Consider the following 14070-nt stretch of genomic DNA (forward strand, 5'->3'; position numbering starts at 1 on the left):
ATCTCAAAATACAAAAAGACAGGTTTTTACGAGTTCTCATATAATGGAGAAAATGTATAGTTATCCACACCTCCTCTTTGTGCAGAGGTTAACAGGGAGATCTCCTTAACTGCTTTCTACCTCAGCTGGAATTTGTGCTTTTGAGTCCTTAATTGCTGTTTGGTTTGGGGGTTTTTTTGTGTATGCTGCTTATTTCTGCTAGTTCAGCAGACATGCTCATAATGAAGAGTGGAGGTTCAGTATTCAGTGTATTTTCTGCATGGGGTGAATAATTTTGCTCACATCTGGTACTGTTGTAGTAGACCTCTGTGTGAATGCAAGTGTAGGTGTCTGCTCAGTGTAGGTGCTCAGATCAGATTAAGAGGAAAAATCTGATGGGTAGCAATCTGATGAGGAGTTCCTGAGAAGTATAACAAGTCTTCGTCTGCTAAAGTAATGCAGCTCCTACACTGCTCTGCACAATGAATATGGTTGCTTTTATCCTACTCCAGTCTAAAACTTCCTAATGACTTCAGAGGAGTTGTTACAGCAGAAACATACCCATCTGTAAATTAACCACTAGTGTAATGAAAAGTTATACAAATCTATAACATCTAACCAGTTCCATGACAACTAGAGGAACAGCAAGATACTTCACAATATGATGACAAACAATGATATTGAGGAGGAGGAATGTACATGAAAGAAACAATCAAACAACAATAACAAGAGTAGAGGCACATTTTCATTAAATGAAAACATCTTAAACAATGACCTTTCAGACAAACCACAGAAATAGCAAACATGCAGCCTTTTTAATAACAGTTTCATAATGGAGTTTTGCACACATACCCCCTGGAAGCTTAATGTAGTCCAAATGTCTATCCCTCGGACAAGGCCTGTGGGTATATGCTCTGACGGCTGAATGAACAAGTGAAAGCTTGCAGGTTACTCAAACCTGCAGGGAATCCATGTTCACAACTATCCTTCTCTCTATTTGAATGTGAATTTTTCTCATTTGATTTTTCTTTTCATCATTGTTGTTGTTTTTATGGGAGGGAAGTAAGGAGGAGAGGGAGAATGAAATTGTTAGTAAATGATCTGTCATAAAAGGTATGCTGAGAGTCTACTAAAAATGACTTGTCTTTGAATTTAGTCCAAGCCAGCTCTAGTTCCTAGTGATGTTGGGCTGCTGTAGCACTCATCAATGTCATATTGCATTTGAAATGGATAAATGTCTTGATTTATATGATGATGGGGTTTTTGGTTGCTTTGTCCTGTTAGGCAGATACTGTAAGCTGGAGGGGGGGCACACAAAATATCATGTGGGATGATACCAAAATCAGTAGCTGTTCCTTCCTAGACTTCTCAAAGCAGTAGATTTCTTATGAAGAAAGTATTTCAGATTTATTTTTTAGTGTATTGAAACCTTTTTAATTCTCACGTCTTGCTAATAGCTTTCATTGATGCTATCTATCAGGTCAAATAACCACCTGATTCTTAAATCAGGGGGTTATGTGACTTTAATCTGTCATAACAATATCTATTAATAACAAATTTTCAAAAGCCAACTCAAGACCATTAGAGATTAATTGCGTTTGACTAAGTATAGACTATTAAGAGTTAAAATCCCTGCAATGGACAAATGCTTCACCTATGTGTGTTTAATGTTTTGCTGCCAACCTTTTGGATTGTTCTATTTTTTCCATGTCTTTTATCATAGTTCAATGTTAGTTATTATAAACATTCTCCAACCTTCAAAATTTCATTAGAAACAATGGTTATGCCTACAGCCTGCAAGTCTGTAAAGATGCAGAACACATGAGATGAAAATAAACTACTGCCATTCTTATTGGATGGTGTTTGATCAGAATTAAAATGTATGGTATATAACCCAGTGACTCTTATTGCAGTTTGTAAACTAAATGGAAGTAATGCAGTGTCAAGAACTATTGCAGAAATGATAAAATTTAGCAACTCCAAATAGAAAAAAGATGGTTTCTTTCTAAGACAGCATGAGAAGGGAAATGGAGACTCTGCTTCTGTTGTCCTTTGCTGGAGACTCCATGTGTATAGATGTGTGCCTGTGCCAATGTGAGGAGCAGGTTGGTTGGGTTCAAAAATCCACTGGCTAGACAGGCAGGACTGTAGCAGCAGCTGCATATTGAGTGCTTTGCATCCACTGTGCTTCCTTCTCTCCCACTTCTCTCTTATTCTTACAGCATGAAGTGAGCCTAACCTCGCTTAGGCACAGATCAGGCAAAACCATGTTAGTTGTGTTGTATCCTGTGACTCTGTGCAGGTTAATGCTTTTCATCCATGTTAGCAGAACAATGAAGCATGTTCAGCATGCAGGTTGGCCACAGCCGTGTTGCTCAACAAGGGCTAACTACGGCTACTTCTCGAGTGTAGACAGGGCTTCATTCAGCCTTTCTGTGATGAATTATTATAGTTTGGGCAGACTTTCATATAGTTTCAGAAAGGGCATGTTAATGTCTTGTACCTCTTGAAAGACACACTTTTAAATAAGATGCAGCTGCATTGTATTTTCAGTCCACTCCCTTGCTGCTTTATGAGAAAAGATGACTAACTCATTTACGGCAATACTGAGCAGTAATAACTTTAAATTTATGGGGCACCCAGTGTCTAGATGCCTTAGGGCGCCTGACAGGCTATAACTTAAAATGTAACTTTAAAAAAAGCAGTGTGATTTAACACAATAGAACCGATGGAGAAACAGAAACCCTATTGTGTGATAAATAGAACAGCGTCCCACAAACAATATCAAACCCAAACTCTCTGCAGCCTGACCCAGAGGGGTGCCATTGTTTTCTCTGAAATGTCAGAGAGGAGTACACACTTGAGCTAAGAGAAAGCAATTATATAGGCAGGCTTTGCACATGGTAAAACAGAACCAGCTACAGCTTTAGACTGAGCGGTAGGATTTGTTGGTCTTGTTAACCAAGGATGAATACTTCAGAAAGGAAGCAACATAGTAGCAGACATCTTCCAAATGTCTCTCTAGAGCCATTACTTTTCTTTGAAAAGCATGCTTTTCAAAGTACACTTGTCCTCTTATTAATCATAAGATTAATCTGTCCATATATACACATGCATTTTTCCATTGGTCCTTCTTCTCTACTAATTTCAGATAGTTACAGAACTCCTTGCTGACGTTAATCTGCTCTCAAAATCAACTTCTGCCCCAAAGTGTACGTTTGACAGGCTTGTATCAAGCTTTTGTATCAGCTTCTGTTCTTTGTGAATAGTGAAAGTAGTTCCTGAGAGGGTGCCATGTGAGATCCTTTCCCCCAATTATTTCAGAGTCTCCAGACATCTCTGCTTTGTGAAGCTAAGCAGACTTGTAAAGTTTAAATAGAAGGCTTTGTCTGGAAGAGTGAACTTGTTTGAATCATTCTACCATTGCTTGTAAGGAAGAACATATTTCTTATTTCTGTCTCAATTTTGAAAACATAAAAATAATGAAGGGAATGAAAAGAAAAATTATATTCTTGTCTTTAATCCTTCTAGTGCTTTCAAAACTGAGTAACCTCATGAAGTGATGTTAAGCTGCACAAAATATTTTGAATTACACAACTTAATCTTTGAAATAGCTATTGGTTTTCTTCATTTTTCTTTTATTGTTTGCATGTTTTTCTAATGTACATAAGTCATTTTACAGTCGATCCTTATAGACCTTGGCAACAATACTGAAAACCATTTGAGCCAGAGTTGTATACTTGATGATTGCTGCTTCTTACATTTATTTTAGTCTAGTCTGGTATCTTGTATAATACAGACTTGGAAATAAGACTCCTACAGTTAAATGAATTATCCTACTAAGTAGTGTGAAAGACTATCATGTGTAACTTTTCTTTCTAGAAACAACAGAAGTACTATGTTTGTAGTTTTCTTATTTGATACTGTGACTGTATCCAGGGGGTGGGGGAGTGGAATTAGGAAGTCTCTAGAGTTTGGCATACAATTTCCAACACTATGCATTTCACAATCTTGTATCTACCTCATGGCACCCCGGTTAAATAATGTTAACAAGAAATACAGTGCCTCAAGAAGCACAGTAGCCAGAAACTTGCACATTATGGCCTCAAAAAATACTTCTATTTAGCTAGTAAAATTTTAGATAGTTGCAATCTAAAAAAAAGTGTTATTTACAAAGATTAATAGAGGATATGAGAGGGTACAACTTAATTTTACAGAAATTAATGCTATTAAGTGGGTGGTCATAAATCAGAACAATTGTTAGTGAAATCAGTTCTTCAGAATGTTATGAAATTTGCTTTTTAAAAATTGCTAATACACAATATCATGTCTTTAAGATGACTCTTCTTTCTTTATTTGAAGTTCTGCAAACTATAGGCTACATGGCTAGATGTGTTGCTTTAAAAACAAAGCAAACCCCAGAAGCATATACAGCATGTACCAACAGGTAATTTGCAGCTCTGTCTCTGATTCTACATTTTCAGCTGACTTTAAATTCTGAACATTTGGGACAGAGTTGCTGAGTACCCATGGTGTCAGATGGAATATAACAAGGATTAGAGTTTTCAAATGGAAGCATTCAACAGAAAAGCCATTTTCAAATAGTCATCCTGCATGGTTTAATGAAAACCTAATTCCTCACAAACGTTGGTGGTTTGTTTTTTTTGGTTGGTTTGTTTGGGTTTTGTTAGGCTGAGTTAATTCTAAACATAGATGCATATGGTACCCCTAATTATGCAGGTCCTTAAGTTATATAAAGCAGCTCATGACCATGTGTGTTGGTAAAGCTGGTTCTGCTGAGGCCTGTAAGTGAAAACTCTCAGATTCGTTTTAAATTTTTACATGCAGGACTGGCTTCTGGCTTCTCTTTCACAATAAAACATGTATTTGGATGGAGTGAAGCAAAGATCCACAGACGAATTCAAGCCTCTGTCCTCTAGGCCTGTGTTGAAGCAGTAAGAATTTCCCGTTTTTCCAGAGGAATTTGTTACACCACTGAAAAGTATTTCCTGGGTAAATATGTTGTCAATTGAGAAAGTGACTTTAGTGGAGGACAGGCAAGTAGGAGACTGAAAACCAAGGAAAGCACTAAGGTGCCTTTAGGATAGTTCTTGCCCATGCTTAAGTTAGTAGCTCTCATTTTGGTGCATGCTCTAAGGAAACGTTCTTTGAAGAGTTCACATAACACTTCCAAAAGGTTTAGAACAATATTTAATTTTTATATTTGGATTTAAAAAAAAAACCACATAGTTTGTTTGTCAAGAAAAAAAAAAAAATCTGTATTCTTAAAATTGACTGGAAGATAGATTCTTTGCCATGTTGATGCAACTTTCTGGAATCACTTATTGTAACCTTGCAAATTCTAGATGGCACAGAACTACCAGAAATCTAACATAATTTAAAATAAAACAAATATTACAGAATAACTAAGGAAAGGTATAGGAATGCATTTCAGCTTAGATTCAAAGCAGAGCTCAATACAAAATAATTCCACTTCACAGAAGTAGTCACAGGAAACAATCCTCCTTGCAACATTGTACTGCGCATAGGACTCAAAACCCCAAAGAAACAACATTCTGTTTATGGGGCTGAATGTTGTATTGCCTCTTCTGAGATAAACCTCAAATTACACGATGCACTGATTTCAGCTGTTTTAAAAATAACTAAAGCCCAGAAAAAAAAATCCAACACCCTTCTAAATAATACTCCCAGATACTGGACCCCTGAAGTCAATGAGAATTCTCCTTGCATTTCAAATCTAGTGCCTCCACCCCTAGTGGTTTGACCACCTGGGTTTTTGTCTAATATCTCAGGTCAAATACCATTGATAGCTGTGAATTCAACACCTGATAAAAGGGGGGTGGGGTGGGGAAACCAGGGTCTGTAAATACTGGAGGCATGTGCTGGTCCTTGAAACATGTGATCTCTTCTGAATTCAAAGTCTACAAGATAGACTGAAGTGGTGCTGATGGTGAGACCAGTGGTGCATTGAGGAGGATTCATGGAAAGAGTCTGAAAGTCCTTGAAGGGTGGTGGGGGAAGTATTTAGTGGCTAAAAATTGAGGGTGTTTTTCCAGCAAAAAGGAATACTTTAAGTGCCAAAATGAAGCAGTAATGAAGACAAGATGTGAGTAAAGAGGCTGGAAAGGGGTCAGAAGGGAAAGTAGTAGGTATGCAGGCTGCAATGGAAGAGGGTAATACATGAACATGGGATCTGGTCTAAGATGTTTAAAGCTATATAAGTATTGCCTCTTAGGTGGACCCAGGAATTAGGCTTAGTTCCCCAACTAAGTGATGTAGATCCATTTGTGTTCCCATTTCCTGGAGGCCTTAAAGCAAACTTTTCTCCTCTGTGGCCAGGTTTCCTGACCAGGGGAATTAAATAGCTCCAGCTCACAGTTCAGGAAGAAACTAACAAGTTTGTAGTGTGGATAATCAGGGGGTTTAAGCCCTCCACTGGTGGTTCAGACACAGCTAAACAGAATGCTGAAAGGTAGAAGGTAGTGGACATTCATGCGGTTGAAAAGAGGGTAAGTCAAGTGCTGTTTCTCTGAGAATGGGAGGAAGACAGTGAGGCTACAGAGCATAATAATTATGTGAAATATGACCTGAGACAAGTCTCTGAGCAAAGGACAGGACAGATTTTGAAAATGTTCTTGGAGTGCCAAAATGAATTTTCCATAGCTGGCAGTTCTGAGAAATATCTTCTGCATGTATGTAGCCATTCTCCAAGGATTTAAAAACATTCTGTGTAGCAGCTTTATGATGCCCTATGTAGTGGAGTGCTAAAGATTCATGGAGAAGTGAAAATATGAATACCCAACGCCATGTGGTAGACATGAAAGGTAGAGGCTGGTAATGAGTCGTCATCCATCTGCTATAATAATATTAACAAACCACTGTAAGTTCATAGTACAGTAGTTAGCTGTCTTCCTGCTACAGGAAAACCCAACACGGTGTTCCAGCTTCCATGTCCTGTTCAGGAATGGTGGAAAAATACTTCACAGCATTAAAGCTCTTTGAAGGTTTTATAAAGCATTTATTGTGTGCTTGGACTGTCAAATATGATGAGTTAAATGATAGGCACAGAGCAGGTACTGAAGAGGAGTCTAATTTCTATGTTTTTTCAACAAATAAAAAGAGTTGCCCAGAGTAGGAATCAGCTTGGTGACAAAGCTTGTGTTACGTGAAGATCCCTCTCAAGGTTAGGTTGCAAGTAGGAGAGGAAGTTGGTACGTTTAAGACTTACTGCTCCCAGAAGGAGCATATGATCAGCTCAATGCAAGGCCTAATGGGAAATGGGGCCTGAGAAGGTATGACCTTTATGCAATGGGGCATGTATGTGAACGGTTAGGATTGAAGGAAATAGCTCACCAGGGAGAAGCTGGATCTGGAAAGTCACTTTCCATTAATGAAGGAAAATAGGAGTTAGCTGATCCTGAAGAAAATAATGGAGATGGCTTACACTAGATGTTTTAAAATAAGTATTTTGGAGGTTTGTGCTCTAATTTCTGAACTTCCAATATTCCCTATGTTCATGTTTTTCTGGGTTCTTTTATACCAGAGCATAACATGTGAGTATACCAGAGGTCACTCCATGGCAGTGTCCAATAGCAGGTGTCTAGGAGAAATTATGCACAGTGTTGCCCCTGGGTACTTGTCTACCCTCTAAGTATCTCCGAGGCATGGACACTTTCTTAGCTAGACACAGCTTCTATGAGTGTAATAACCCTCAACAGGACTTTCTTACATCAGCCTGTTGAGAGTGGCCCTTTGAACCTAAGCAAACCGACAAAGTTATGAAGGCTGGAGAGTTTTGGGTTTTTTCTCCAGTTAAAGCTGACCGGCTGACACCAACAACAGGGGAGGGGTTAGAAAAAGCAACAATGTCAAATCGGAGAAGGTAGAAAGCTGGGGCCTGAGGTCCTCGTTGGATATCAGAAAGCTACCTAAATTTTTTTCTCTGTGCATGGATACTTTATGTATCAGTCTGCCATCACTTTTCATGCATCTCACTTCAAACTCAAACAATCACAGAAAAGGGACTAGAAAAGATCTCAGGAAATCATCTGGTGTAGGGCTATGCCAAGCATCAGCTGTGCCTCTGTCACTTCATATGCTTGCCTGGCCTATTCTCCAGCACCCCTGTTGATGAAAGCCCGGTGACCTCACTAGGCAGTCTGTGCAAGTACTTTACTCATTTAGAAAGTATTTTCAATGTCCAAATTCTGACTTGCTTCAATTTGTTTATTCATTCTTCTCATGTCCATAGTGGTCACGAAAAGAAAAAAAGTTTTTTCTAGTTTTCTTTAAAGTAGTTTTAATGTATTTGAAGGCTATTATTACGTATCCAGAAGTTTTCTGTTCTCTGGACTAAACACCTGAATGTCTTCAATTTTTCTTCTGAGGCCATATCTACTATACTTTTGATCAATATCTATGGTTATCATCTGGATTTTACTTCTCCTTAGTCTATAAAGCCTGTAACTGCTATAGAAAGATATACTTGACATGATTTTTCTTAACAAAAACATGCTAGAACTTTGTCTGCTGTTCTACTTTTTTCTAGAAATGTGGTGCCTCAGAATGAATCCAGTTCTCCAGCTGAGGCTGAACCAATACTGAAGATAAAATTATCTTGCAGTTTTTCATGCTGGGGTGTATAACTACGAGAATATATTATATTTTCACACCAGTGTAATAACTTTGACTCAAGTTCAGCTTAAGACCCACTATTGCTTCCAGTACTACTTCTGAAGAGTTGCTACCTATGCAATTGTATTCTCTATCCCTTTTGCTTATGTTTTGTAGCTATGAGATCTTTTCATTATTGAACTGCAACCTGTTTTATCAGATCACTCCTTCAATTTGTCAAGATAAAAGTGTAAATATTACAGGGCTCAGGGCAGAGCCTGCTATTCTAAAAGTGAGTTACTGCTACTCAGTATTTTTAACCATTTTCTACTAGCTCTTTAGACTTCTTTCCTGTATTGCTTACGTGAAGTTGTCATGTGAGATAGCAGTAAAAATCTACTACAGCCAAATTATGTTGTGCTTCTTTCAGATCTGTATGCTGTGGATTAATTAAGTGGTCATTATTTATAAATTGCTATGAAACCTGAATTACTAGCTTAATCTGGTACTTGTTCTTAAAATTTAGTCTTAAGAATTTTTTTTAAACCCTAGTTTAGAAACTTCTGAAACAATAGGAGTGAACACTTAATATGCAATTATCTTGGAATGGAAATGCAAACGTGTATGTATTGTAATATTTTCAAAGGGGGAGGAGAAAATTCTTAATTCTGTAATCCTGTAGCTAATTTCCAGGACTTCAAATATCTGACAAAAGAATCTTTGACAGTAACTACTCTGTATGTGTAAGCAAAGAAAGAGACATATGTTAAAAACTAATCTTACCATTGACTGTTTTGCATGACCTTGAGTATTGAATCACAAGAAGTCTGTATTGGTTTACAGAAAAACCAAAAAAGCCATCTGTGCATTGATTAGAAGAGATTTGGTGGGGAAATAATTTTTTAGGTTGGAATGTTTACTGAATTCAAAAAGATCTGAAAGAATCAGTGTAGAAAAAACAAGCAGCCACAAAAAAAGAAAGCAGTCCTTAAAAATAGCTCTGAAAGGAATTTTCTTCAGCAAATCAAAGTGGGAAAGAATAACTTAAGTTTTTCAGATCACCAGAAAATACAGACAAAACAAACACTGTTAGAACTGGAAAAAACCCCTGAGACACTGAGTAGATGGGGCTTATTGTCATATTTACAAAAGGCATGTTTAATTGTTTAGGAAAGTAGATTGTCTTAGATATAAGAGATTGAGGTTTTTAGTTGGTAGTATAACATACGGTTTAAGCTGACTCCATGTCAACACAATTTGTTCCACGTACTTACAGCCACTGTGCCTGGTGATTACTAGTAGCAAGGGTGCCGTTGTCCCCAAAGCAGAGCAGACTTTAAAGGCATACACAGCTCTTACTAATCTCTGCTAGTTAATTTGCTGCTTCTGTTTCTAAATCTCTCATTTGAGAGTATTACACTTCTTGGATTTGTTTTCAGAAACAATAGGAGAGTCATTGTGTCTGCATGTGCTGGCATGTTGCGTGGACTAAAGTAATATGGTTTCATATTCAGCTTGTCAGCATTGTATACCATAGTTGCCACTATTGGCTTTAAAGAAGGGGAGGATTGTCCCCATATATATTAGTTGGTTTCTTTGGGGAATGAGTAGGCAAGAAAAAAAAATTTTTTTTAGGCTGAACTCTGTACAACTGAGAAAAGAACAAAAAACTCCTAAGAGGTCTGTATGCTATTCCTCTTCCATCTTCCCTCTCAGATTCTGTCATTAGACAAATGGAAACCTTTGCTTTCTGAAAACTTCCATGCAAAATGAGAAAGTGCAAAGCCCCTTTTCCATCCTGGTCCAGTTACTGCAGTGTAGAAGGTCTGGGAAGTCATTTACAATGAAAAAAGAACAATGATCCCATACAAAGTTAATGACCTTGTACCTAGTCAGAGAAATGGGCTTGGCAAATTCCAGGGAAATATCTGACTGAAAGCTTTGCATACCTGGTCAAAGCTAAATGTTATTTGCACACTGGAAATGTGCAGATGTACATGAACAAAAAGGAAATAATCTGACAATATTGTAAGTGTCCTGCAAATGTGGTACAATCCAGGTAAGCCAAAGATTGTTTTTAAAGTGCTGCTCCTGATCTTACCAAGTTAAGAGGAAGTGGATGGGGTTGGAAAGGAGATACGTAGATCCAGGAAGGAAGTTTTCAAAACAGTAGCTGCAAACTTGATTAATCTGCAGTGCAGAAATGTTTGTACATCCACTGGTCCACAAAACTGGGAAAGAGGAGCCATTATCACGAACAACACCCTTTCTCGGATCTGTCAGCTGCCATAATCAAATTCTGGTATTGCTATGGATGCTGCAAAAGCTAATATCCTAATGCTTAAGGATGCAAGGAACTCTTAAAAGGATAAAAATACATTTGCCTCTCTGATTTCAGTCTAACTGCCTGAGGAGCGGGAGGAGGGAGGAAAGAAATGTGAAGTCCCTGACAACCTTTAGGGATGATACTACACCATCTGAACAAGGGATTAGCTATGAAAAGCCATACTTTCTTCTGGAGAACAGATTTTCCTTCTAAGCTGCTGGATACTTCAGTGGCTGGCATGTTTACTTCTAGAATCTTGAAGACCATTTTTGTCTTAAATCTTTCTGTTTCTTACAATGCGACATGTTAACTTATTAAGTATGACCCTTAATTAACTGTTCCTTGGGTGGAGGGAGTATCATACCATGCTTCTCGTATGATGTTGCAACAAGTATTGTAACTCCAGACACAAGCAATTCTTGTAATTATTCTGTTTGTCACCGCACGTGGATTCCTGCCATGGAATTTCATTTGGGGCACAGCAGCTTCCATGACTACATAAGAGCTTCCTTCTGAAAATACCTTTTTCTCTTTCCAAGGAAATTATGTAAATGGTTCCCGACACCATTAGGCTTCAAATTTGAAGGCTGCTAGATGCCCTTGTGTTTCTTATTGTTCCATGTAGTTCTAAACAAGCAACTATGGAGCAACATAGAAACAGTGGGTCAACATGTTCACTTTCTCTGTGCCAGACTGCAAATGAGTTATAGCTCAATGTTTGCTCTTCGAGGAGGGGTGAGATTTCTCAACTGCTTTAATTGTGCAGACTGTGGATATGCCCTAGGATAGGCCATAGAAAGCTTTATGTCTCCATATTAACCTGAGTATAACTAACTCAATGTATGACCAAGCAATTAAGAAAGTAAAAAGCAGAACTACAGGAAAGCAAGATGTATGAAGGGCATCCTCAGTTAACTCAGTTGGAAGTAGTTTGCAAGATAACATGTATATGACCTACCATAGAAATATTAAAGGTACCTTTATTCAAGAAGAAAGATAATGAAAGAAGGAATTAAGAATATCAAACTTAGAAGAATTAGCATTTCTCTGTTAGGTTTACAACAGTTCAAATTGTACGTTATGCCTCATTATTTTCTTTGTTACTTGTGCTTCACTATTATTTAGCTACTGTGTTATCTGGTTAAGGTTACCACCAAAATGTGGGTTTTATTTAATGCGTTACTTTAGAATAAATTATTTTACTTGAGGCATATTCCTCACATTTTTTTGATCCCCAACAATTCATCTGACTGGTTCAGTGTAAATGAATGCTAAAACTATCAAAGCATTTTTCTTAAAAGAATTAGAACAATAAAAAAGGAACCGAGCTGTCCCTATGTATTTCTTTCCATATTTTTTGCTATTTTGTAACTAGCAACTGAATTATGTGCAGCAAGTTAAGAATGCAAAACGGAAGTGAAGAGGCTACCTTAGTAACACTAGGAAACAAAACATTACAATTGTGTACATGAAATAATTAAAACTGTAGTGAAGTAGATAAAAGCAGAAACCCTGCAAATTAGAGTAGCAACTGGGAAAGAAAGATGAAACTTACCTCTAAGACTTTTCCAAAAGCCTCATGCTAGCATGGTACAACAACTTTTAGCTTAAAGGGGGAATCAAAAACCCAAACCAAACAGCCCTACCCCCTGAAAAAAAAAAAGAAAAAAGAAAACAACCTCTATGTTTAAGGCTTGTTCAGTGTCTGGTGTCAAGTGAGAAAAGCCCTTTATTCTACCTTTAAACCTCATAGCTGTGTTAATTGAAATGTGTTTTATGTATCTCAAATGATGAATATGCTCAGGTACGTGCTAGTGTGCTTTTATGATTAGAATCAAGTGCATTATATGCAGTAGAACTGAAAACATGAATATTGTCCACTTTCACATTTCTTTACAAAGTCAGTGTTCCCTCAGGAAGAGGACAGGACTCTCTGAGATTTCACACATCTGGGTTGGTTTAAGATTTCACAATGAAACACTAATATTTTTCACTCTTGCGATATAATTTTGTACTGTCATTTCAAGTGGGTTTTTTTTAATACTCTGGATTCATTCCAGTTTGCAACACAAGGTAAAACTCGTGTGTGTTTTCATATTCAGAATCTGTTCCACACTGGATCCTCTTTGCAGTCCATTTTCCAGGACTCTGGCTAAAGAGAAAATGGATATTTGAAATCTTGCAGCACCCTACTGAGTATGTCTATTCTTAATTATAGGAACTGATAACTTTATCTTGGGTACATATCAAAGCTACTTTCCTCCTATTTTTTGGAACAACATCTACTGCTGTTTAGCCTGGCTGTGGTAGATCAACTCCATTGAATAATGACAGTGTTGTCATTAATCTGAGCTAAGGACTCTCAGACAAGTAATTTGTGTTTTCTCTGGGTGACTGTGGTTTCTGCATGTGATCTTCTTTCGTCAGAGTTGAGCACACAACCTAGTTTCTCAGACATAGTTTTAGAGCATGAGTGCCACCCATCAGTTCAGTTAAGCCACCTAGACAGCATTTTGGCAATGAAGTTGGTTGTTTCTGTGAGCACAAACATTCCTGGATTATCACCTTCCCCTCAATTGCACCTGTTTTAGTGCAAGTGCCAAGAAAAGAATACCTGAAAACAGAGCAAATAAAGTTACCTGGGCAGGTGTTTCTGTTGCTTAGGAGTGGGGAACTTGAAGAAAGCAAGCCAGTAAGTGTGGGGAAGGGTGGTGATTTAATTGTACAGGATAGATACTACCTGCTGCAATATTTAGTGCAAAGATACCTTTTGTTTTGCAGTGACCTTCTGAGAAGAAATCAATGGGTCAATGTGGATCACGATATAGATACTAAAAACCTGTTGATAAAAGTGCTTTTGGAAGGTGTGCACCAAGGCATACTTCTCAGTCTCTGGGAAAATGGGCCGATAAAATTTTTTCCTGTACTTTGTTGAACAGAGCCTCTGTTAAGATAGTAGAAAGCTATTCACCTGTTCTATGCTATCTGGTGGCTGTTTGTGTGTGTGGAGGGAGCCGTGGAAGTGCTGCTTTGTGCATGGGTACTAGGGGTTCCTGAGTCTGAGACCTGGTCAGCACTGAGAAGTTCTCTCAGTGTAGCTGTGTCACACAGTTGATTACTGCATGCTCCCA

This window comes from Aquila chrysaetos, chromosome 1, assembly GCF_900496995.4.
Source record: "Aquila chrysaetos chrysaetos chromosome 1, bAquChr1.4, whole genome shotgun sequence".
NCBI classification, from domain to species: Eukaryota; Metazoa; Chordata; class Aves; order Accipitriformes; family Accipitridae; genus Aquila; species Aquila chrysaetos.